Raw genomic sequence first — 26169 nt, 5'->3', positions numbered from 1 at the left:
GGAAACAGGACGTGTGATGTCTCCCTCTTTGGCAGGAAGAAGAGATGGGAACCCAGAGGATCCTGGGAAAGAGAGGAAATGGAGGAAGGGTAAAAGGTGGTGGGAGGGTGATTCAGACACCTTGTTCAGGAACGAAGTCCCAGGGGGATCAGAAAAGTGAGAGGAATAAGCAAGCTGTGGAAAGGCTTTGTCTTGGCTTCCATTTGGAATTTTGGGAGATCACCTTGTAGGGGGCTGTGTAGTCATTACTAATGGTTGCCAACTATTTCCCTTCTTCTACCTTCCAGGCACTTGGAGGATTGCGATTTCCACGCCCCCTGGTGGTTGGGTGGGGCTATGTGACCAGCTCTGGCCAACAAGCTCTGAGTGGAAGTGATAGGTTACTTCTGGACTAAACTGCCAGGACAAAACCATTTGACGAACTTTTTCCCCTTGGCATGGTGAACCAGACTGCCCACAGGCCATCAAAAGGGGGCACAGAAGTGAGATGAGAGTCTGGCTGGATCTGAACAGAAGGTCAACTTGGCAAAGGCAAATTAAACCTGTAACCAAGGCTGCTCAGGCTGGAAACCAAATGAGACTCATGGTCAGCCTTCAGGGAGGCAAGAAGTGACATCGCAAAGATCCCGGAGGGGACAATGACCTGTTCCCTGGGAACACGGTCTTACCAAGAGGTAAATCCGCCACAGGCTTCAGGAGCAGGTGCCAAGTAACCCTCAGCGTTAAAAGCAGACAAACTCCCTTCAGCAGATAGCAAGGAGCTGAGCCCCAACGTGAGAAGCCCCACCATCCAGCTGCATGAGGGCACCAGCCCTTCTGTAAACCCAAACACTGTCTTGGAAAGAAGCAGGAACAAAGAAATCCGAGCATCCCTGGAAGATGCTCACCCATTCAAAAGAGTCCACTGAATCCAAAAGAGACTGAGGATTGCCTTATTCTGGGGGTAGTGCTATAATTTGGGCTACTTGGTAGAGAGAAATGACAACATCGCCTCCCTGAAGGTTGTTGACAACGCTGAAAAACACGTTTGGTTTGTTCTGGTTTGTCTCATCTAGCATCTTAGGTTCTATGGAGGTAACCTGGAGACTCCAGACCTTGAAAAGGACCATGGGAAAACCTGAGCAGATGAGTTCTGTGTGACAACTGTACGGCAGGGTCTGCACGAACCCTGGGATTTGGGGGCTTCTCCTCTCACATGCTACCATCATGCCGTGATTTAATAAAGTTGCCTGGTCACCAAGACAGTGCTCTGTGCTTTAGTACATGGGTGTATTTTACATGGATGCTATTACATTTGGCCTGTCCACTGCACTCAATACCCACAGTTGCATCTGCAGGATCATTTGTTAAGAAAAATCGGAAAAAGAATGTGTCTTGGCCCTAATAGGTCTAAAAACTTTTAGGAAGCACAGATAAACAGAATGAAAAATCTGACATCCAGAGGCAAAAAGTCCCCAGTACATTCATATGCCTTTATAAAAATCTGGTTTGCAAGCCCTTTTATTGCCATCTGAATTGCTCAGACTAGTATTTGGGAATACTGACCAGTTCTACCAGGCACCTAGCCTGTGAATAAAAGATAGAAATACTGGAGAACTACGATTTTATGAAAAAATATGAGGGACAAGTTTATTATTATAAGATTTGCATCAAACATTTTTGATGTATTCAGTAATATTCTGATTTATATCAGGAGTTGATATACGTCTAGATATTTTAAATTATTATTCACTCTTTCCATTTTCTAACATTTCTTTGTAAAACACAGTGAATTTTACATCACAGCTTATTTGGGATATTGCAGAGTCCAAATAATCAGACGTTCCAGGTTATAAGAAAATATTTAGTGTCTGATGCCCAGGCCTAAGCATTTTCTGCTAATCGAATCATGTGTATTTATTTCCTGCTAAAACCTGGAGTATTAACTTGTACTAGTAAATGTACTTCCTAAAGTGAGAAATAAATATCTTAACGCTGAGAATTGTTGTTAATATGCTCAGCCATCAATTGTATTGGGAGCATTAGACAAAATCTTTCCTGGCTCCACCAACACGCAAGTCTGTTGTGAGGAAATATGATCAATGTCTCGGTACGGGAAAGGTGAAGAATTACAAAGAGAAAAGAAAACATCCAGTCAGTTCAGCTTGTCTCCATCTACTTTCTGTTTGCAATACACAATATAGTAATCTGATATGCCATTTTTGATCAAGTTAAATTTAAAGCAGTCTCATTTGCACTGTCAGTGATGAGTGGCTTGCCGCATTAGAGGGCGTGATTTTCAGCATCTGGGCCATGAACGGAGTTGTCCCTCTTTCTGGGGATGATTGTTTATGCAAGCACTTTGGGGGAACAAAAAAGGAGAACAAAATGTGTGTACACTTCCTCCTAATCAATCTCAATCAGCTCTGGCCAGACCACTCATCTCACCACCATACCTGGGGTGACTAAAGAGGACACGTCACGTGGCTAAAAAGAACATGTTCTCCGGAGTTGGAAAGCAGCATCTGAAATGCTAAAGCCAGTTTCATGAAGGGTCACCTCCAGTAACAATAATTGTAAAAACAAAAGGTTATTTTCACATGCAAGATCTAGAATGAAAGTCCAGCGTGGTTTACTCTAAGGTAGTTTGTTTACTTTTGGTTTTGGTTTTTTAACTTTTGTTTTGAATAAACTTGGATAAACTGCATAAAGTTCCTTTAGGAGATTTTTGAGAAGAAAAAAATGAAGTCAATATTATAGCATGTTCTTATTTAGAATACACAGATTTCAGCAATCTTGATTTTATATGAGAAATATTAGGTCACTTGTAATTCTAGGAAATATCAATTTAATATTGATGGAAACAAATTCAGCTAATATGAATACTCAAACCCAATTTGACTGTAAAGACGTAAAGCTTCAAGAACTTTACATTTTTATCTAATAGCATCTATTTTCTTGAATAGGTATATGAATACATGTACGTGTCTGTGGTTTACCCCTTAAAAAAATCCATCAGTTCTGAAAAATTATACATTCAGGCATTTCCAGTAATTTGTGTTTCTCTGTATAAAAAGGTAAGGTGTATGACCTCAGAGGGGATACTTTGTTAAATGTATTATCTGGAACCCAATCCCAGACTTCAAAATGGGAATGCTAGAGGAACCAGACTAGAAATTTCAAAAGTAAACTCCAGGAGCACTTAGTCCAATGTTGAGTGATGATACTAGCCCATTCCTATCTCTACAATAACCAACACTTCCATTAGGGAGCTCACAGAAAACACTGGCAAACAGGTGGTAACATGCTCAGGAATCATGGTTTTCAAAGATGCAAGGTCTGCATCTCTCTGCTTTGGCCCACCTGTCCCTAGAAACGCCTGGATCCCTCCTAACTTCTCTGCTCATTCCTCTTAATATCCTTCATAGACTTCTTTCTTCTATTTATTGCAAAGTCTTTTCTAAGAAATATTTTACTACTTTTCATAAATTAATAGAAAACAAAATAACTACATAAACTGCATAAGTAAAAAATATGTAAAAGAGAAAACATGAAATGTGCAATAAGTTCTAGTCAATTAATTAACATTTGTTATGTGTTGAATCAGTGAAGTACTTTAAAATCATAAAATGCCTTAAAGTTTGAATTATTTGGCTTTGGGGGGTTATATACAGTGGGTCAAATTTATATATATGCACACACATACAATCAAAAATTATGTATAGACTATTCTCTTACTACCTTTATGTATCAGGTAGATGAATTGATCAGCTGCTATGTATAAAGTTCTTGGTGGAAGCTGTGATATTTGAGACATTTCTAATTCTTCATGAACATTCTAGAAGCGCAATGACTTATGGGCAAAATAAGAAACTAGGGGTGTAAGACAGACCACCTTCTTTAAAACTTCCAAATACCACAACACAGACCAAGGAAATTTTAACCATACAATCAGGGAGTCGAACATGATTTTCCTCACTAGATCATACACAAAATATTCCAAAAAGCTAAAACTACTATATATGAAGAATCATCGCCCTCATTATATTCATCCACATTTCATACTATCCACATTTTACATCATAATCATCTAAACTAAAGTGAACTAATATGTTCTCCAGCATTTACCAAGGCAAAGGAAATGTCAATAAAGACTCGGGGATGCTGGCTTTTAACAGAAAACACATATAGATAATCCTTCAGAAGGAATATTGATAAATTGTGCTGTCTAAAGCATGCTTTAGAAATGGGTCTGAAATCAGGTGGTAATATCTAGGATATTTAGTGAAATGTACACTATATGCAATCAGAGTAGCAACAACCATGAAAAAAAAACCCTCATCAGTTGATTGCCACTCTTAAAATAATTAATTTAAATTTGCAAAGAGAGTAGTTTAAATATAAAAGATAAGCTTTGTACTTACCATTTTATAATGATGGCTTATAATATTCTGAGTTATTAGTTTTTTAATTAAATATAATGGAAATAAGTTCATCTTAAGCTTCAGGATTTTCCCTTCTAATGTTTATAAACTTCCCAGTGCCACCACATTCATAGCACTGGAGGCCTGAATCATAAAGATACTCTACACATGCAAATTAGAAACACAACACACAAGCCCCTCCGGCCTCTTTAAACTAATTAAATATGGCTTATTTAGTTTTTACAATTTTAGGGAAACCACTGGAAAGTTTAGATGTTAAGCTGATATTAGAATAACCACCAGACCGAAAATGGGTAATTTGATAACTGATCTCATTGAAATCTGGTTTCAATGAGAATATATTTTTACTGGGGTGCTAAAAATGATTATGAATGATGCTTTGAGGAGTAAATATCTGGCCACAAAATGCTTTTTCCTGGGAAAAGACCATGAAGGTGGACAATTAATGGACATGCCTTCCCATCCTGAGCTCACTAAATTTCTTCACCCGTGTTCTTACTCTTCCCTGCCAATCTATTTGATCACTTACTAGGTTCCCAAATTTGATCCTTAAGGACACAGTAAAGTTCAAGCTAGACTTTAACTCTGATCTTAGAAATGTCAAAGAAAGGGAGGAAAACACTCAATTCCTTAGTAGTATCTCCAGAATTTACAGCAGTGCGTTTACATGGGACACAGTTAATTTTAACTTTTACTTTCTGAATTCATCTTTCATTTAAAAAATCTATCCCTTAAAGCAGTAGCAAAACAAAAGCAGAAATAGAGACACAGACGTAGAGAACAAATGTATGGATACCAAGGGGGAAAGGGGTGGGGTGGGAGGAATTAGGAGACTGGGATTGACATATATACATTATTGATACTATGTATAAAATAGACAACTGATGGGAACATACTGTAGAGCACAGGGAGCTCTACCTAATGCACTGTGGTGACCTAAGTGGGAGGGAAGTCCAAAAGGGAGGGGATATCTGTATGGGTACGGCTGATTCATTTTGTTGTGCAGTGGAGGCTAACACAACATTGTCAAGCAACCATACTCCAATGAAAGTTAATCAAAAAAAGTAGCAAAGCATTTGAATTTGAAGTGTATATATTCACTTATTTAATCCACTGAATTAGTATTTGTGCAATAGAAGAGGTAATTCACTCGACAACATTCAAGTAGCAAAAATGGACCTTTCCAAAAAGTAAGTCATTAACTCCCTTCCCACTAATAGGAAGGGAATCTTTATTTTCAGTAGCAGCCTTCACCTGGTCTCCTCCCAGGCCAAGTCCTGGGAATGGAGTCATTTTCCCATGACATCCTTTGGCAGCTTCACATCTTGCAAACATCAGGCTTCCCCAGTGGCTGCAGCACTGGCTCCTTCTTGTGTTGTTGTCGTTATTCATGACCAGCGCACTTGACTAGTCACCCTTCTGTCGCCGGTCCTAAAACTAAAAAGGGATGATAACCCTGGAAAAAATCTAGACTCCAATAATTCCCTTCTCATAAATCTTATTGATGATCATTTGCTGGCAATCAATAGGGAAGGAAGATATCAAAACAAACCAAACAATGGATCATAAGCAAGAAGAAAGCTAGCAGAGGAATACTAGCAGATATGATGAACCTGCTGCTTTCTTCAGTTTCATTAAACTCAATATAATTAAGTTTTGACCTATAAGAAGGAATATGAACTAAAAATGAAAATAATTCTCTCTGGGAAAGAATCAGCGTGGATTGACAAGAAGACAGCTGCAGACTCACCGTCTCTGCGATTAAGGCTTGCGAAGCCAGGGCCGTGGCTGCTGGACCGCTCTGAGGAGCTGCTGAAGGAAGCCCGGGGCAGGGCAGACGCCAGAGGAGCGTCACCGCTATCTGGGGGGAAACACCACGTGCGGGTTAATACACTGATTAAAGCTTTCCTGTCCTCTCTTCCTCTCTTCTTCCTTCCCTTTTACTTTCCTTTCCTTCCTATTTCCCTGCCACCCTCCCTTCTCTTCTTCCTTAATTTCCTTTCTTTTTAGTTAACAGGCTAGGAAAATGCTAGAGGCTGTGGCAAACATGGTACTTGTACCATGGCCAATTCAAAGCTATCAACGTGATGTCACTGACCAGGAAGTTGGAAAAAGAATCATTATATAGTATTTTCACCACGCAGACACAAGGTATGTAAATAACCTCAAGAGCACTGATAACAGCAAGATGACATAAAATAAAGTAGGAAGTGGTGAGTTTTCAGAATGTATTACTTTTGTTTTAATATGATTTAATTAATTATGTTTATATAATTTAATTTTTAATAATGATTGTATTTCCATGCAAAATTCATGAAAAGTTAATGATTGGCTCTTGCTAGCTGCTAAAAATTGGTTCCAGCACATCACTCCTAAATGGGAAAATATTCAAAGTATTTCCTTGAAAATCAGAAGGAACACTTTCACAGACACCACCGTTTCTATTGAACATTGCACTGAAAGTCCTATCAGTACGTAAGAGAAAATTTAAAAATTAAAAGCACAAAATTGGATTAAAAAGAGCAACCGTTATCGTTTCCAGATGATACGATTATGGAGGTAGAAATTCTGAAAGGCATTGGCTAGCTTAACAATTCATTATACAAAAGCTGATAGTATTTCTAAACTTATCCATAGTTAGAAATTAAATTAAATAGAATAGCAAATACTAACAAAACATATAGTATCTAAGAATGAATCTTACAGAATTTGCAGGACATTTATGGAGATTATTATAAAAATTGTATTGAAAGACATTAAAGAAAAACTACATAAATTCAGACTACAATGATTGTAAATAGGAAGACTACTTTTTTTTTTTTTTTTTTTTTTTAGGAAGACTACTTTTAAGGTACTGGTTTTCCCTAGCTTGATCTAAAGATTCATTAGAAGTTCAATCAAAGCTCAGGAGGGTTTTTCATAGAACTTGAAGCAGTGAACCACACAGCTCAGGGGTTCTTAACATGTGGTACAAATATGATATAGGGGGTCTGTTGAGATGAATAGAAAAAAATTACATCTTTATTTTCACTAACCTCTAGCTAAAATTTAGCATATTCTTCAGTCACAAATGTAGACAAACCAGACTATATTCACCAGTGCCCGTGCATATGTTACCAACATAAGTTACAGATATTTTAATAGCAATCGTTGTCACAGACATCTAGAAATATTGTTTATGGTCCCCTTTACTTCAAAATAACAGTATTTATTAAAGTCACCACTAGATCTTGTTTTTGAATGCGCTAATAACTAAGAAGACACTATGTTACAATTTCTAGTACATTGATATCAGCATTTCAATATAACTATTTACTTTGTAACCCTATGTATACATTTTATGCATTTACAAGCATTGCTGTGAGAAGGGGTCAGGCTTCAGCAAAGTGCCCGAAGGGTCCTTGGCACAAGGAAGAGCAAAGAAGCTCCCGTTGTGAGTGTGTGCACTGCAAGTACAAAGCTGTTGAGACATTACTGGGGCATTATTAGCCATTCAGAAAATTCCAGAAGATTGGGATCATCCACAATCCACAGTCAGCTGTGCTAACTCGAATGTTAACGTGACAATTTCTCAGGGGACAATTTCTCTGCCTGTTGAGCAGACCAGGCCTGCATCATTCCCCCTTTAGGTAAAGGGGTCCCAGGGATCTAAGTAACCTGCTCAAAGTCACAGAGCTGGTGGAGGGTAAGTGAAGATTATCTCCATCAACTGTTTAGCTTGGGAAGCCTGCTCCTTTCCCAGCCTCCCCCACCCCCCCCAGCACGCCTTCCTTTCTGAGTCTCCCCAGACGCTCCCCACTCAGTCCCCTCTGCTCACATCTTTCTCATCTCACCGTATTGGGGTCTCTCCTTTCTGGGTTGGAAACAGTGAGGACCAAGTGTAGATTCTGGAGCCAGACAGGGTGTGGGCATGACATTTACCAAGCTGCCTACTCTTGGGAAGTCACTGGCCCTCCCTAAGCCTCAGTTACCTCATCTGTACACAATGAGAATGTCACACAACTGAATCACACAACTGGACAAAGGGGAATCACACAATTCATAGGGTTTCTATGAGGATTAATAGTGTTTGCTTTTATTATTTTCAGTATGGTAAGACAAGTCATCACATAAGCTTCTTCAAAATATTCTATAAGGACGTTTTCCCTATAGAGAGTTATAGAAGGCAGCATGCAACGTTCCAAGCCATATTCTCATTTTTTATTCTTTCCTCAAAAGAAGGCATATGAATCTTAGTTTAAAAAAAAAAAAAAAAGAGTTAAGATGTACTCGCACTTATGAAGTCATCTTTGTCTTTGAGAAACAATTTTAAAAGTGATCATTTTCTTTACAACCCTAATTGGTTGTTCCAATTCACTTCCACACAGTCAAATTTGAGAATGCACGTGATCAAAAAACGTGACCATGTCCAATAAGGTACTTGGAAAAGAGCGGCTCTGTGTTTGGACAGTGTTTTCTGTACATTCACTGTGTTTTTAACTAAATTACATTCAAGTAAGGTGAAGTCTCAGATGCCACCCAAAAATCTCCTTAACCATTGTTTTCAATCTGAACTGTCTATATTTTATACTACGATTCCTGGAGCCAATATTGTTAAGACACAATTTAATCTTCTTTTTCTGGAATCATTAAAAAATATTTGATTTCCACTGAATATTATTCTTATCAATAGTCTGATACATACTATTTCTAACCAAAAAAAAAAGATGAATCCTGAAATGCTTCAAAGCTACAACAATTATTCATAAATAATTGTTTTTAACAAACGAGATGGCAAAACAACTGAAAAGTACAACTATTTACCACTTAGGGAGAAAATGAGGTGAGTACAAGTAATAATCTTGTAAGAATTAACAAATGAAAATAGGCAGATAATATTACAGTTCAATAGGCTAAAGCAAGTTTATTTCTCTTCATAATAACACTCATATTAATAAGAAATTATTCTATGAAATAATCTCAGTTTTGAAATGCACTTATTCCTTCAAAAGTGCAAATGTACTCAGAAGCTCAAATGTTCTCAGAAAAGCTTAGGAACTCTAAAGGGAAACTGAGGATCCGTTGTAACGTGTCTTATAGAAAATACAGACACACCGTAATTGTTCATGACTTATGTATGATTCAGATCAGAGTGCTCGGCACATCCCTGTGTGCATGCTTCTATAATACGTTCTTATGTATTAAATGAGCAAACATTGTCTCAGTAGTTGTACCTATTGTAACATCATTTTAATCAATGGCCTATTGTTTGTCCTGCCAACAGAACAGCTTTATACTGAAATTTTTTTTTTTTTAATTATTTATTTATTTATCTATGGCTGTGTTGGGTCTTCATTTCTGTGCGAGGGCTTTCTCTAGTTGTGGCGAGCGGGGGCCACTCTTCATCGCGGTGCGCGGGCCTCTCACTGTCGCGGCCTCTCTTGTTGCGGAGCACAGGCTCCAGACGCGCAGGCTCAGCAGTTGTGGCTCATGGGCCTAGTTGCTCCGCGGCATGTGGGATCTTCCCAGACCGGGGCTTGAACCCGTGTCCCCTGCACTGGCAGGCAGACTCTCAACCACTGCGCCACCAGGGAAGCCCTATACTGAAATTATTAAACAATATTTCAGCTTCTGTTTTTAAAAATTATATATATATTCTTTTCTCCAGGTAAAATCTTAGAAATTTGGAACTTCCCATAGCTGGGGAAAACATAATCCTCTCAATCTAAGTGACACTATCTGAGTGTTTTCCAGACCCTTGACCTCCTCCTAAAACTACTTAAATCTACCCCCTCCATAAATAAAAAACAGTCCCAGACAAACCTCTGGATTACTACAGCTCCTTGGTGATGCATGCTCTTAGTTTCTTCAGAACTTTCAAATCCAGTTTGTACACAACTGTATATAAATGGCATCTTTTCAATATGCATTATGTTCTAAAGTAGACTAAAAATTCCTCAGCAAAGAAAATGTCACTTTACTGAATTCATTGATGAGCTCTAGTAGTTATCTGGTAGCACCTTTAGGATTTTCTATGTCTAATATCATATCATCTGCAAACAGTGACAGTTTTACTTCTTTCTTTTCCAATTTAGATTCCTTTTCTTTTTCTTCTCTGTTTGCCACAGCTAGGACTTCCAAAACTATGTTGAATAAAAGTGGTGAGAGTGGACATCCTTGTCTTGCTCCTGATCTTACAGGACATGCTTTTAGATTTTCACTGTTGAGTATGATGTTAGCTGTAGGTTACTTGTATATGGTCTATATTATTTTGAAATATGTTCCCTCTAGGACCCTTTCTGGAGAGTCTTTATTCATAAATAGGTGTTGAATTTTGTCAAAAGCTTTTTCTGCATCTATTGAGATGATCATATGGTTTTTATTCTTTAACTTGTGGTGGTGTATCACAGCCATTGATCTGCAGATACTGAAAAATCCTTGCATCCCTAGGATAAATCCCACTTGATCATAGTGTATGATCCTTTTAATGTATTGTTGGATTTGGATTGCTAGTATTTTCTTGAGGACAGATGAATGGATAAAGAAGATGTGCTACCTATATACAATGGGATATTACTCAGCCATTAAAAAGAATGAAATAATGCCATTTGCAGCAACATGGATGGACCTGGAGATTATCATAGTAAGTGAAATAAGTCAGACGGAGAAAGACAAATATCTATTAAAAAATTTGAAACAATAATTCAAATAATTATTTTAATAATATAATAATAACCTTCCAAAACAGAAAGCACAAAGTCCAGAGGGCTTCCCTGGTGAATTCTGCCAAACATTTAAGGAAGAAATCATGCCATGTCTCCATAATCCCTTTTAGAAGATAGAAACAGAGGAATACTTTTTAACTTATTCTATGAGGCTAATAGTACCATAATACCAAAACCAATCACAGATATTACAAGAAATGAAACCTACAGACCAATATTTCTCATGAACACAGATGCAAAATCCTCAACAAAATATTAGCCATCAAATCCAACAATGTATAAGAAGAATTACCGGGAATTCCCTGGCAGTCCAGTGGTTAGGGCTCCATGCTTCCACTGCAGGGGGCCCGGGTTCAATCCCTGGTGAGGGAACTAGGATCCCACAAGCCACACGGTGTGGCCAAAAACAAAATAATAAAGTAAAATAAAATAAAAATTTTAACAGATTTTTAAAAAATAGAAGAAGAATTACATACTGAAACAAGTGGAATTTGTCCCAGATATTCAGGGCTGGTTCAACATTCAAAAATCAGTTTATGTAATCCATCACATCCACAAGCTAACAAAGAAAAATCACATGGTACTATCGATAGATGAAGAAAAGCATCTGACAAAATGCAACACCCATCCATGGTAAAAACTCTTGGTAAACTAGGAATAGAGTTGAACTTTCACAAATTGATAAAGAATATCTACCGAAAACTTACAGCTAACACCACACTTAATGGTGAGAAACTGGAAACTTTCCCCACTAAGATCAAGACTAGGCAAAGATTTTCCCTCTCACCACTCCTTTTCTACATCCTACTAGAAGTCTTAGTTAATGCAATTAGACAAGAAAAGGAAATAGAAGGGATACAGATTAGGAAAGAAATGTCTTTGTTATGGATGACAAGATCATCTATGCAAAAACTCCTGGAACTAATAAGTGGTTATAGCAAGATCACAGGATACAAGGTTAAAATACAAAAGTCAATTGTTTTTCTATATACCAGCAATGATCAAGTGGAATTAGGAATCTGAAACACTATGCTATTTACATTAGCACCTAAAAAATATAAAATACTTAGGTATAAATCTAACAAAATATGCATGAGATCTATATGAGGAAAACTAGAAAACTCTGAGGAATTAATCGAGGAAGAACTAAATAAATGGAGAGATACTCCATGTTCATGGACAATACTCAATATTGTCAAGATTTCAGTTTTTCCCAATTTGATCTATAGATTCAAGGCAATCTCAATCAAAATTCAAGCAAGTTATTTTGTGGATATCAACAAACTGATTCTAAAGTTTATGTGGTGAAGCAAAAGACCCAGAATAGCCAAAACAATATTGAAGAAGAACAGAGTGGTAGGAATGACACTACCTGATTTCAAGACTTACCATAAAGGTACAGTAATTAAGACAGTGTATTGGCAAAAGAACTGGCAAATAGATCAGTGAAACAGAACAGAGAGCCCTGAAGTAGACCTACACAAATATAATCAATTGACCTTTGACAAAGTAGCGAAGGCAATACAATAGAGCAAAGATAGTCTTTTCAATAAGTGGTAATGGAACAAAGGGACTTCCATAAGCAAAAACATGAATCTAGACACAGACTTTTTACCCCTCACAAAAATTAATTCAAAATGGTTCACAGATCTAACTGTAAAGCACAAAACTATAAAACTCCTTGAAGAGAACATAGGAGAAAATCTAGATGAACTTGTGTTCTGCAAAGACTTTGTAGATACAAAGCCACGATCCACGAAGAAAAGAACTGATAAGATGGACCTTATTAAAATTAAAAATTTCTGCCCTGCAAAAGACAGTCAAGAGAATGAAAACACAAGCCATAGGATGGGAGAAAATATTTGCAAAATACACATCGAACAAATGACTTTGATCCAAAATATGCAAAGAACTCAAACTTACCAATAAGAAAACAAACAACTCCAATTAAAAAATGGTCCGAAGCTGACTTTAACAGACACTTCACCGAAGAAGATACACAGATGAGAAAGAAGCATATGAAAAGATGCTCCACATCATATGTCTTCAGAGAAATGCACATTAAAACAACAATGAGATACCACTACACTCCTATGAAAATGGTCAAAATCTGGAACGCTAATGACACCAAATGCTGGCAAGGATGTAGAGCAACAGGAACTCTCATTGGTGGTGGGAATGCAAAATGGTGCAGCCTTTTTGGAAGACTGTTTGGCCGGTTCTTACAAAACTAAACATATTCCTACATGCAATCCAAAATCTGTTCCTTGGTATTTACCCAAAGGGGTTGAAAACTTATGTCTACACAAAAACAGGCACAAAAATGTTTATAGCAGCTTTAGTCATTAAACGCCAACACTTGGAAGCAACCAAGACACCTTTAGTAGGGAATGGATAAACAAACTGTGGTACATCCATATAGTGGAACATTAGTAATAAAAAGAAATGATCCATCAAGCCATGAAAAGACACAGAAGAAACCCAAATGCATATTACTAAGTGAAAGAAGCCAGTCTTTAAAGGCTACATACCATACGATTCTAGCTATATGATATTCTGGAAAAAACAGAAGTGTGAAGCCAGTAAAATGATCCGTGGTTGCCAGTGTTTAGATGGGAGAGAGGAATGAATAAGAGGAACACAAGGGATTTTAAGAGCAGTGAAACTATTCTGTACAATAATATAATGCTGGATACATGTCATTATACATTTGTCCAAACCCACAGAATGTACAACACCGAGAGGGAAACATCAACTATGGACTTGGGCTGACTATCATGTGTCAGCACAGGTTCACCAATTGTAAACTAAAAAAAGTATCAACACCACTCTGGAGAAGGATGCTGGTAATGGCAGAGGCTAAGCATGTGTGAGGGAAGGGGGTATATGGGAAATCTCTGTACTTTCTGCTCAATTTTACATAAACCTAAAACTGCTCAAAAAGTAAAGTTTATTTTTAAAAAAGGGCAGGGGGGCTTTCTCTTTATCAACTACCCTGAGTATTCACTTAAAAATAAGTGCTATGATTTAAATAACTTACTGAGAAAGAAGAGAAACTTTCAGGGTTTTTTTTCCCCAGTTATACATCCTGGAGCCCATTTATAAAACTGAGTTCTATCCCTTCATGGTTTTAAAATTGTGCAAGGGTGTGTGACTCTACCAGCCTTCAGAGGAATCAAATATCTGGAGGGAGAATGGCTGTAGTTTTTCATGGCGTGTCCTGCTTCAGCACTCTAAGCAGACAAGGATTTAGATCTGTTTTAAAGGTCAATTTTAATTATCCCAATTATTATTCACTCATGACTGCTGAAAAATTATATTCGACAAAAGGAACAGATTCCCAGTGGTGGGAGTGTTTCTAAAATTATAACTTGTGCCAGTTTAATGAATCATACTGCTTCTCATACAGGAACAGCACTTTTTTTTTTTTTTAAAGAACCACTATTTATCTTTATTTCTTCAGCTTCCATCACAGTGCCTGGCGCATGGTAAGCATTTGATAAATGTTTGCTGAATTAAATTGATCACAAGTCCGAGAGCAACTTTCTTAAATCTCCATACCTAAGTTATATTTCAACCCTGACATATATTGAGCTTAAAACATTGAAACAGCCAAGTTCATCCTAACAGAAAAATCATGCGGTCTTAATTTCCAGGCTGGGTGTGGGGTAGGTATGTGATAGTGGGACCCAGGAAAATATAGATAGAGAAGAGGGGTTCTCACTAATAGGAAGGGACTGCCAATGAAGTATTCATTTCAGAAGGCATTCTCATTCCTGCTTAAACAGGGCATGTCAGTAAAATTCAGCAATCCAACACACTCAGATATTTTTCAAAAATAATTCACAAATGGAAAGATGAGAACATGTCTGTGTTAGAAGTAACATCTCTAGATTTATCAAGATTGTATAATTTTGTGCAATGAAATTCAGGGGAGAAATAGACACAGCAGTTTTTCAGACACTGATACCCAAGGGGCAATTCCCCATCCCTGCCCCTGAAATTCTGATTTAGTGAGAGGATTTATTTGTGTACTTAAGGCAGACACATTCTGTTCTTCAGAGAAGGAAATGTACAACACTCGGGACAGGAGCTGAGAGATCTCTGCAGTGGATGAAAACCTCAACTGTGCCAGGAGAGACCCTCAACGTGGCCACCAGGAGTGTGCACTAAATTGCAGTTTTCATATGAGTAGCCCTGGTATCTGTATTAGGTTCTGTGGTTATTACACCAGAATTGGAGAGTTGGGCAGTGTAAAAGACATACTTTCAAAAATCTGAAGCCCTATCACGCTAGTGCCCAGAAAGATGCACTTGGGAAACTCAGCTGTTGACTCATATTAGTATTGATATTACTTTAAATATTTAGTTTAAAAAGACTTTCACTATCCATAGCTCATTAACTGGAAAACTTCCTTGCTTGTATATAAATCTGAAATATCCATTTAAGGGGCAAAGTCTAATATGCCACACAACTTACTCAAATTGTTGAAATAGTCACAGAGCAATGAAATATGCAGTTTTGGGGTGACGTCAGTATCATGATAGTGTGAATCGTTCCTTTTTTCCCTCTCTCCTTTGATTTACAACTATTAGGACGTCCATAACCAGAAAAAAAAAAAAAAGCACCTATCCACAGCATACAACGACATCCAAGAGATCCATCCACCTGTGCATCCAAAGTGGGTGGATTGGACCATGGAGTAGGTAGCAGGGATTGAGGTAAGTGGCTGCAGAGCTGGTGGCAGGAGGCTGTGACAGCACAGAAGGCGGCTGCTGTTCTGGCAGCGAGCCAGCACCACCTTTCTGGCAGAGGAGCCGGAGGATGAAGGCAGTGACTGGAAGTCTGCCCAGCCACGTGTGTTACAGCTGGCGGACCAGTTGCTCTCTCTGAGGAGAGACTGCAGTGAATGGGCAGAGGGAAAGGAAAGGTAAGTAGACAGACAAAGAGAACTGAAGTAAAATGTCTCCTGCTGTCTGCCCCTGGAGGCAAGGGGACCAACCACCCAAGGACCCCCGGGACACCGCCCCCATCCCAACTTGAGGATACCTCTACCAGGCCATGGACACCCACAAAGCCCCAAGTGCTAAGTACACACACCTCCCCCCTGCGCCCACATTCTGCCACCACGCATTGTTTTTGTTGTTGTTGTTTTTGTTTTGTTTTGTTTTAACTGTGTGGGTTCCCAATCTTAGAAGCCGCTAGTTAACGCTGGTAAGAGAAACCAAAAACTTGTGCCATAGCGCCACCTTCTGGAAAGGAAGGCTCCTAACTACCAACCTGTTGCATTCTTAGGATCAAAGTAAACAAAGTCTTACCTAAATAAAAATGGTGTTCCATTTTTTATTTAGGGAATCATGGTAGTACGGTATCGCAAAAAAAAAGAAAGACAATTTTCCAGTAGCCAAACCCAAAGGTATGGAATATTGTGATCTAACTGATAAAGAGCTTTAAATAGCTGTTATGAAGAAATTCAATAGAAAACTCATAAAGGCAATGTAATGATATTAGGAATGAAAATAACAAGCAGAAGGAATCCTTTACCAAAGAGATTAAAATTCTAAAAAAGAATCAGACAGATTTCGGGAGCTGAAGAACTCAATAAATGAGATAAAGAATGCATTACAATGCACTGGAAATAGAGCAAATCAGGTAGAAGAGGAATTAGCAAGCTCAAGGATAGAAATATAGAAATAATTCAGGTGGAAGAAAACAGAGAGCTAAGATTTTTAAAAAGTGAAGCCTATGAGAAATATCTGATTCTATTGGAAAGGGAAACGTAAGAATAATGGGCATCCCAGAAGGAGAAGAGAGTGGGAAGGGGACAGAGTTTATTTAAAGAAATAATAGCTGAGAAATTCCCAAATCTGGGGAAGGGATGAATATACAGATCCACGAAGCTAACAGAATATCTTGTTATCTCATCACAGAAAGACCTCCAAAACACATTTTAATGAAGCTGTCAAAATTCAATTATAAAGAAGCAATTTTAAAGGCAGCCAGGGGGGGAAAAAAAAAAAAAAGACAGCAACCTACAGAGGTACCCCCATTAGGCTACAGTAGATTTCTCAGCAGAAACTTTGAAGGTCAGGAGATAGATAGTGGAATGACATATTCAAAATATTGAAAGATAAAAATTTCCATCTAAGAATATGTGGCAGTTATCCTTCAGATATAAAGGAGAATTAAAGCCTTTCCCAGACAAACTAAAGCTGAGGGAGTTTACCACCACTAGACCTGCCTTAGGAGAAATGTTGAAAGGAGCTCTTCAAGCTGAAACAAAAAGACAAAAGTACACAAAACTCTGATTAAGATGATAAATACTCATAATTAGAATACTGTAAATCTTTTCTAGAACAGTATATTAAATTCTTAACTATAATATAATGGTTAAAGGAAAAGAGCATTAAAAATAGCTATAGATACTACAACTTGGTAATGAAATCACAGCATAGAGATCATTTCTAACATTAAAAATAGAAAAGGGGAAGAGTAAGCAGATGAAACCTTTATAGGTGAATGAAGATAAACTGGCATCAGCAGGAAAGGGGCTATTTTACCTGTAGGATGTTTCATGTAAACTTCATAGTAACCACAAGCAAAAATCTAGAGCAGAAACATAAACATAAAAAAGGGGAGAGTGAGCAAATCACCATGGAAAACCACCAACTTATAAGGGCAGACAGAAAGAGAAGAAAAAAGGAACAACAGAGAGACAAAATAAGCAGAAGGCAAAAGATAAAATGGCAATAGTAAATTCTTACATATCAATAATCACCCCTAAATGTAAGCAGATTGAACTCACCGATCAAAAGGCACATAGTGGGTGGATGGCTGAAAAAACAAGGTCCAACTCTATGCTCTCTACAGAAGACTCATTTCAGCTCTAAAGGCACATAGGCTCAAAGTGAAAGGATGGAAGATGATATTCCAAGCAAATAGAAATGAAAAGAAGGTGGGTATAGCCATCCTTGTATCAGACAAAACACACTTCAAGCCAAAAAAGGTAAGAAGAGACAAAGAAGGTCAGTACAGGGGTCACTACATCAAGAAGATATAACAATAATAAATATGTACGTTCCCAAAACCTGATCACTGAAATATACAAGTATGTAATCATAGATATTAAGGAACAAATAGACAACAATGCAGTCAATTGCAGGAATTTCAATACCCCACTATCAGCAATGGATAGATTGTCTTGACAGAAAATCAACAAAGAAACGTTGGACTTGAACCACACCTTACAACAAATGGATTTAATAGACACATATAGAATATTCCATCCAACAGTAGCAGAACACACATTCTTCTCAAGTGCACATAGAACATTCAGGCTGGATCATATGATAGGTCACAAAACAAATCTTAGCAAACTTAAGAAGACTGAAATCATATCAGCTATCTTCTGTGACCACAATTGGTATGAAACTAGAAGTCCACAACAAGAGGAAGATGAGAAGATCTACAAACATGTGGAAAGTAAACACACGTCTAAACAACTATTGTGTCAAAGAAGAAATCAAAAAGGAAATAAAAAATATCTCAAAACAAATGAAAATGAAAACACAACATATCAAATATCATGGCATGCAGCAAAAGCAGATCTGAGTGGAAAGTTTATAGCAATAAATACATTAAGATGTTAGAAAAATCTCAAGTAAACAACCTAACTTTATACCTCAAGGAACTAGAAAAAGAAGAAAAAATTAAGCCCAAAGTTAGCAGAACTAAGGAAATAGTAAGTATCAGAATGCAAATAAATGAAATAGAAACCAGAAAAACAATAGAAAGGATCAAGGAAACTACAAAATGTTTCTTCAAAAAGATAAACAACATTGACAAACCTTTAGTTAGACTCAGGAAAAAAAAGAAGAGTCAAATAAATAAAATTAGAAATGAAAAGAGAAGACATTACAACTGATACTACAGAAATACATAGAATCATAAGAGACTACTATGAACAATTATATGCCAATGGATTATACAACCTAAAAGAAATGGATACATTTCTAGAAACACACAACCTACCATGACTGAATCAGGAAGAAATAGAAAGTAAGAACAGACCAATAATGAGTAAAGACACTGTATCAGTCATTTAAAAATTCCCAACACAGAAAACTCCAGGACCAGAAAACTCCCCTGGATAATTCTATCAAACATTGAAAGAAGTAATACCAATCCTCCTCAAACTCTTTCAAAATATTGAGGGGGAGAAAACACTTCCAAACTTGTTCTGTGAGGCCAGCATTACCTTGATACCAAAGCCAGATAAGGATACCACAAGAAAAGCAAACTATAGACCAATATCCCTGATGAACATAGGTGCAAAAATTCTCAACAAAATATTAGCAAACCAAATTCAAGAACACATTAATAGAAGTATATACGATGACCAAGCGGAATTTACTCCTAGGATGAAAGGATGGGTCAACATATGCAAATCAATAAATCCAACACATCACATCAATAAAAGAAAAAATAAAAATCACATGATCTTTTCAATAGAGAAAGAAAAAGCATTTGACATAAAACAACATCCTTTCATAATAAAAACCCTTAACAGACTGGGTATAGAAAGAACATACTTCAACATAAAGGCCATGTATAACAAACACAAGGGTAACATTATACCTGATGGAGAGAAATGGAAAGTGTTTCCTCTGAGACCAGGAACAAGGCAAGGATGCCCAGTCTCACTATTCTTCTTCAATATAGTACTGGAAGTCCTAGCTAGAGCAATTATGCAAGACAAAGAAAGAAAATAGATCCAAATCAGAAATGAAAAAGTAAAACTGTCAGTATTTGCTGATGATATGATGGAATATATAGAAAATCCCAAAGAATCAGCCAAAAAACTATTGAAATTAATCAACAATTTCAGTAAATTGGCAGGATACAAAGTCAACGTACAGAACTCAATTTCATTCCTCTACACTAATGATAAAGCATCTGAGAAAGAAATAAAGAAAACCATCCCTTTCACAATAGCATCAAAAACAATAAAATACTTAGGAATAAATTTAACCAAGGAAGTGGAAGATCTGTACAATTAGAACTGCAAAACTGCTGAAAGAAATCAAGGACACCAACAAATGGAAAGACACAAACAAAATCAAAGAAATTGAAGACACAAACAAATGTTCATGGATCCAAAGAGTTAATATTGTTAAAATATCAATAGTTCTAAAGCCATCAACAAATTGAACATAGTCCTCACCAAAATACCAGAGGCATTCTTCACAGAAATAGAAGACACAATCCTAAAATGTGTGTGGAACCACAAAAGACCTCAAACAGCCAAAGCAATCTTGAGAGAAAAGAGCAAAGCCAGAGATACCACACTTCTGGATTTCAAGCTATACCACAAAATCATAGTAGAAAAACAGTATTGTACTTGGGGGGAAAAAAGACAAATTGACCAATGGAACAGAATAGAGAGCCCAGAATTAAACCCTGGCATATACGGTCAACTAGTATTCAACAAGGAAGCCAAGAATACCCAGTGGAGAAAGGATAGCCTCTTCAACAAATGGTGCTGCAAAAATTGGAGAAACATATGCAGAACACTGAAAGTAGACCCCTATCTCACACCACTCACAATAATTAACTCAAAATGGGTCAAAGACTTAAACATAAGACCTGATGCCATAAGAATCCTAAAAGAAAATGTTAGGGGAGAAGTTTATTGATATTGGTCTTGGCAATCATTTGGTGGGCATGATGCCAAAAGAACAAACAATAAAAGAAAATAATCAAAACATGGGACTACATCAAACTCAAGAGCTTCTGCACATCAAAAGAATAAATTAATTAACAAAATGAAAAGACACCCTACAGAATGGGAGAAAAATTTTGCAAACCATTTATCAAATAAGTGATTAATATCCAAAATATATAAGGAACTCAGTCAACTCAATAACAAACAACAAACAATCTGGTTAAAAGATGGGAAGAAGAAGTAAATCGTCATTTCTCCGAAAAGGACATCAAAATGGCCAAGAGACACATGAAAAGATGCTCAACATCACTAATCCTAAGTGGACTGCAAATCAAAATCACAGTGAAACATTACCTCACACCTGTGAGAATGGCTATCATCAAGAAGACAAGGACCAACAGATGCTGGTGAGGATGTGGGAATGTAAATTAGTCTAACAACTATAGAAAGCAAGATGGAAGCTCCTCAAAAAATTAAAAGTAGATCTATCGTATACTCCAGGTATTCCACTTCTGGGTATACAACCAACGAAAATGAAAATAGGATTTTGACGAGATATACGCACTCTCATGTTTATCACAGCATTACTCACAATAGCCAAGATACGGAAACAACCCAAAAGACCCTCAGTGGATGAATGGGTAAAAAAATATGTGGTATACATACACCGTGGAATGTTATTCAGCCATGAGAAAGGAAGAGATCCTCCCATTTGCTACAACATTATGCTAAGAGAGTAAGTCAGATAGAGAAAGACAAGTACTGTATCATGTCACTTACATGTGAAATCTAAAAGTTAAACCTGTGAAAAGCAGAATAAAACGGTGGTTACCAGGGAAAGGGACAAGAGGGATGGTCTTTAAGGGTACAAACTTGTAAGAATTGGTAAATGAGCCATGAAGATCTACTGAACAGTATAATAAATAGACAGTAATACTGTACTATAATTATATAATGTGATCATGTGTATTATAATTATATAATGTGATATTACTTCAGCAATCACATTAACAATATATAAATGTATCAAAGTAACATACTGTATACCTTAAACATATGCAATGTTACAAGTCAAATTTACTCAATAAAAATGTGTGCAATTTTATATTTTTCTGTTCATACATTGTTCACGTGAATTACCAAATTACTGTAATTGCCAAAATCACATAATTTTCTTCTACAAATGTTGCTGCTATGTAAGTTGCTTCATGGAGCAAGGACCTAATAAATTTTTTTTTTGTTTAATTTATTTTTGGCTGTGTTGGGTCTTCGTTTCCGTGCGAGGGCTTTCTCTAGTTGCGGCAAGCGGGGGCCACTCTTCATCGCGGTGCACAGGCCTCTCACTATCGTTGCCTCTCTTGTTGCGGAGCACAGGCTCCAGATGCGCAGGCTCAGTAGTTGTGACTCACAGGCTTTGTTGCTCCGCGGCATGTGGGATCCTCCCAGACCAGGGCTCGAACCCGTGTCCCCTGCATTGGCAGGCAGATTCTCAACCACTGCACCACCAGGGAAGCCCCCTAATAATTATTTTTTGAGTGAATAATTTATTTTGAAACTTTAGAGATTTTTTTTATCCTTCAATTTTCTCCACTAAAAATTGGAGACAAAATTATGTATTTCTTTCTGTATTATATGATTGTAGAAGAGTTAAAAACTGCTGCACAAATTTTTTAAAAACCTGTGATGAACATGAAAGGGTTAGATGTTCCTTTATATTTACAGGAGTGCTTCTTCTAAAAGTCCATGTAACTTTAAAAACTTACAAAATTTAACAAAAAAATAACACCTATACTATAATATTTGATCCATAAATACTATAACAATTGTGAAAATTTTAGGACAAGATTTAAGTTACACAAGAAATTTTTACACTATGTTTCGTAATTTGGGCATTTTCACTGGAAAAAAATTTAAAATAAAATAACCAACATAGTCCAAAGCTAAAGATTCACTGCTTTGTGGTAGAATGAGAAAAGAGAATACACATCATTGCAAAGAAATGTGTTATTTGGTGCTTTAAATAATCAACTGGGAGTTTCAAAAAGCTTGTCTAACTAGGATAAAACTCCATTCATACGCTGTCTTGCAATCTGGAAATACTTTCCTTTTGTCCATCCATCTCTCCTCCTCCCACCCTCTCCTTCTTCCTTGTCTTCCTCCTTTCCTCTCTTCCTTCTTTTCTCCAAGATATTCAACAGGGGACAGTTGTCAAAAAGATGTTCATAGCTAAAGGCAGCAAGTACAATCAATCCATTCAAAGCACAAGTACCTGTTAATGATCCCTCCATAAAATACCGCTTTTCTCATTTTGCCAGAGGGGAAAAAAAACAAGACAGTAACTTCTTTGTAGAGTTCCAAGAATATACACAAAATATATAGGGGAAAAAGGAAAATTTTATATTTTAGAATTTGGATCCAAATGACACCTAAAGTTTTAAAACAATTAATTCCTTGTAAATATTTTCAGCTTTAATCTACTGAGGTACACTATTATAATATAGCATTGCTGTTTAATGTAATGTTTACCTAAAAGTTATTTAATGATTAATAGCAACAGTTCACTGAAAACTTGGGTCTCTGACCAAAAAGTTTCCATAAAACAATCATTATGTTTAATTGTTCATGTTTATTCAAAAATACAGGCCACTGCTGTTACAAGAGTAGAAAACCCAATCATTTTAGGAAGTGTGTGTGTGTGCACATGCACACGCATGCGTGCATGCACATATTTAACAAGTAAATAAAAAATTAGATTACTATTGAATAAAGCAGTGCATTCTCAGGTATCTCATTAGATACATATATAAAGATAAAATAACTATTTGGAGGTGAAAACAAAGATTATTACAAGAGACAAAGAAGGACACTACATAATGATCAAGGAATCAATCCAAGAAGAAGATATAAAAATTGTAAATATTTATGCACCCAACATAGGAGCACCTCAATACATAAGGCAAATGCTAACAGCCATAAAAGGGGAAATCAACAGTAACACAATCATAGTAGGGGACTTTAACACCCCTCTTTCACCAACGGACAGACCATCCAAAATGAAAATAAATAAGGAAACACAAGCTTTAAATGATACACTAAACAAGATGGACTTAATTGATATTTATAGGACATTCCATCCAAAAACAACAGAATACACTTTCTTCTCAAGTGCTCATGGAACATTCTCCAGGATAGATCATATCTTGGGTCACAAATCAAGCCTCGGTAAATTTGAGAAAATTGAAATCATATCAAGTATCTTTCCTGACCACAACGCTATGAGACTAGATATCAATTACAGGAAAAAATCGGTAAGAAATACAAACACATGGAAGCTAAACAATACACTACTTAATAACCAAGAGATCACTGAAGAAATCAAGGAAGAAATCAAAAAATACCTAGAAACAAATGACAATGAAAACACGATCACCAAAAACCTATGGGATGCAGCAAAAGCAGTCCTAGAGGGAAGTTTATAGCAATACAATGCTACCTCAAGAAACAAGAAACACCTCAAATAAAAAACCTAACCTTACACCTAAAGCAATTACAGAAAGAAAAACAAAAAAACCCCAAAGTTAGCAGAAGGAAAGAAATCATAAAGATCAGATCAGAAATAAATGAAAAAGAAAGGAAGGAAACAATAGCAAAGATCAATAAAACTAAAAGCTGGCTCTTTGAGAAGATAAACAAAATTGATAAACCATTAGCCAGACTCATCAAGAAAAAAAGGGAGAAGACTCAAACCAACAGAATTAGAAATGAAAAAGGAGAAGTAACAACTGACAATGCAGAAATACAAAGGATCATGAGAGATTACTGCAAGCAACTCTATGCCAATAAAATGGACAACCTGGAAGACAAACTCTTATTAAAGCACAACCTTCCAAGGATGAACCAGGAAGAAATAGAAAATATAAACAAACCAAACACAAGCATTGAAATTGACACTGTGATTAAGAATCTTCCAACAAACAAAAGCCCAGGACCAGATGGCTTCACAGGGGAATTCCATCAAACATTTAGAGAAGAGCTAACACCTATCCTTCTAAAACTCTTCCAAAATATAGCAGAGGGAGGAACACTCCCAGACTCATTCTACGAGGCCACCATCATCCTGATACCAAAACCAGACAAAGATGTCACAAAGAAAGAAAACTACAGGCCAATATCACTGATGAACATAGATGCAAAAATCCTCAACAAAATACCAGCAAACAGAATCCAACAGCACATTAAAAGGATCATAAACCACGATCAAGTGGGGTTAATCCCAGGAATGAAAGGATTCTTCAATATACGCAAATCAAACAATGTGATACACCATACTAACAAATTGAAGGATAAAAACCATATAATCATCTCAATAGATGCAGCAAAAGCTTTCAACAAAATTCAACACCCATTTATGATAAAAACCCTCCAGAAAGTAGGCATAGAGGGAACCTACCTCAACATAATAAAGGTCATATATGACAAACCCACAGCCAACATCTTTCTCAATGATGAAAAACTGAAACCATTCCCTCTAAGATCAGGAACAAGACAAGGGTGCCCACTCTCACCACTATTATTCAACATAGCTTTGGAAGTTACAGCCACAGCAATCAGAGAAGAAAAAGAAATAAAACGAATCTGAATTGGAAAAGAATAAGTAAAGCTGTCCCTCTTTGCAGGTAACATGATACTATACATAGAGAATCCTACAGATGCTCCCAGAAAACTACTAGAGCTATTCAATGAATTTGGTAAAGTAGCACAATACAAAATTAATGCACAGAAATCTCTTGCATTCCTATACACTAATGAGGAAAAATCTGAAAGAGAAATTAAGGAAACATTCCCATTTACCATTGCAACAAAAAGAATAAAATACCTAGCAATAAACCTACCTAGGGAGACAAAAGACCTATATGCAGAAAACTATAAGACACTGTTGAAAGAAATTAAAGATGATACAAATAGATGGAGAGATATACTATGTTCTTGGATTGGAAGCATCAACATTGTGAAAATGACTATACTACCCAAAGCAGTCTACAGATTCAATGCAATCCCTATCAAACTACCACTGGCATTTTTCACAGATGTAGAACAAAAAATTTCACAATTTGTATGGAAACACAAAAGACCACAAATAGCCAAAGCAATCTCGAGAAAGAAAAACGGAGGTGGAGGAATCAGGCTCCCTGACTTCAGACTATACTACAAAGCTACAGTAATCAAGACAGTATGGTACTGGCACAAAAACAGAAATATAGATCAATGGAACAGGATAGAAAGCCTAGAGATAAACCCAAGCACATACAGTCACCTT

At 36.8% G+C, this 26169-nt stretch overlaps 1 protein-coding gene across 1 annotated transcript in view; it reads right to left on the bottom strand.

The window, feature by feature from the left end:
• The window catches only part of LOC309634341 (uncharacterized protein), a 109407-nt gene that overhangs the window by 32704 nt on the left and 50534 nt on the right, over positions 1-26169 (bottom strand). The window contains exon 4 of the mRNA XM_082404278.1: positions 6175-6285. The gene's annotated coding sequence lies outside the window, so the exon portion shown is untranslated. The remainder of the gene's footprint in view (positions 1-6174; positions 6286-26169) is intronic.

Source organism: Balaenoptera borealis (genome assembly GCF_965194805.1).
Source record: "Balaenoptera borealis genome assembly, chromosome: 8".
In the NCBI taxonomy this organism is placed as follows: Eukaryota; Metazoa; Chordata; class Mammalia; order Artiodactyla; family Balaenopteridae; genus Balaenoptera; species Balaenoptera borealis.
This window is presented reverse-complemented; position numbering and strand designations above follow the sequence as displayed.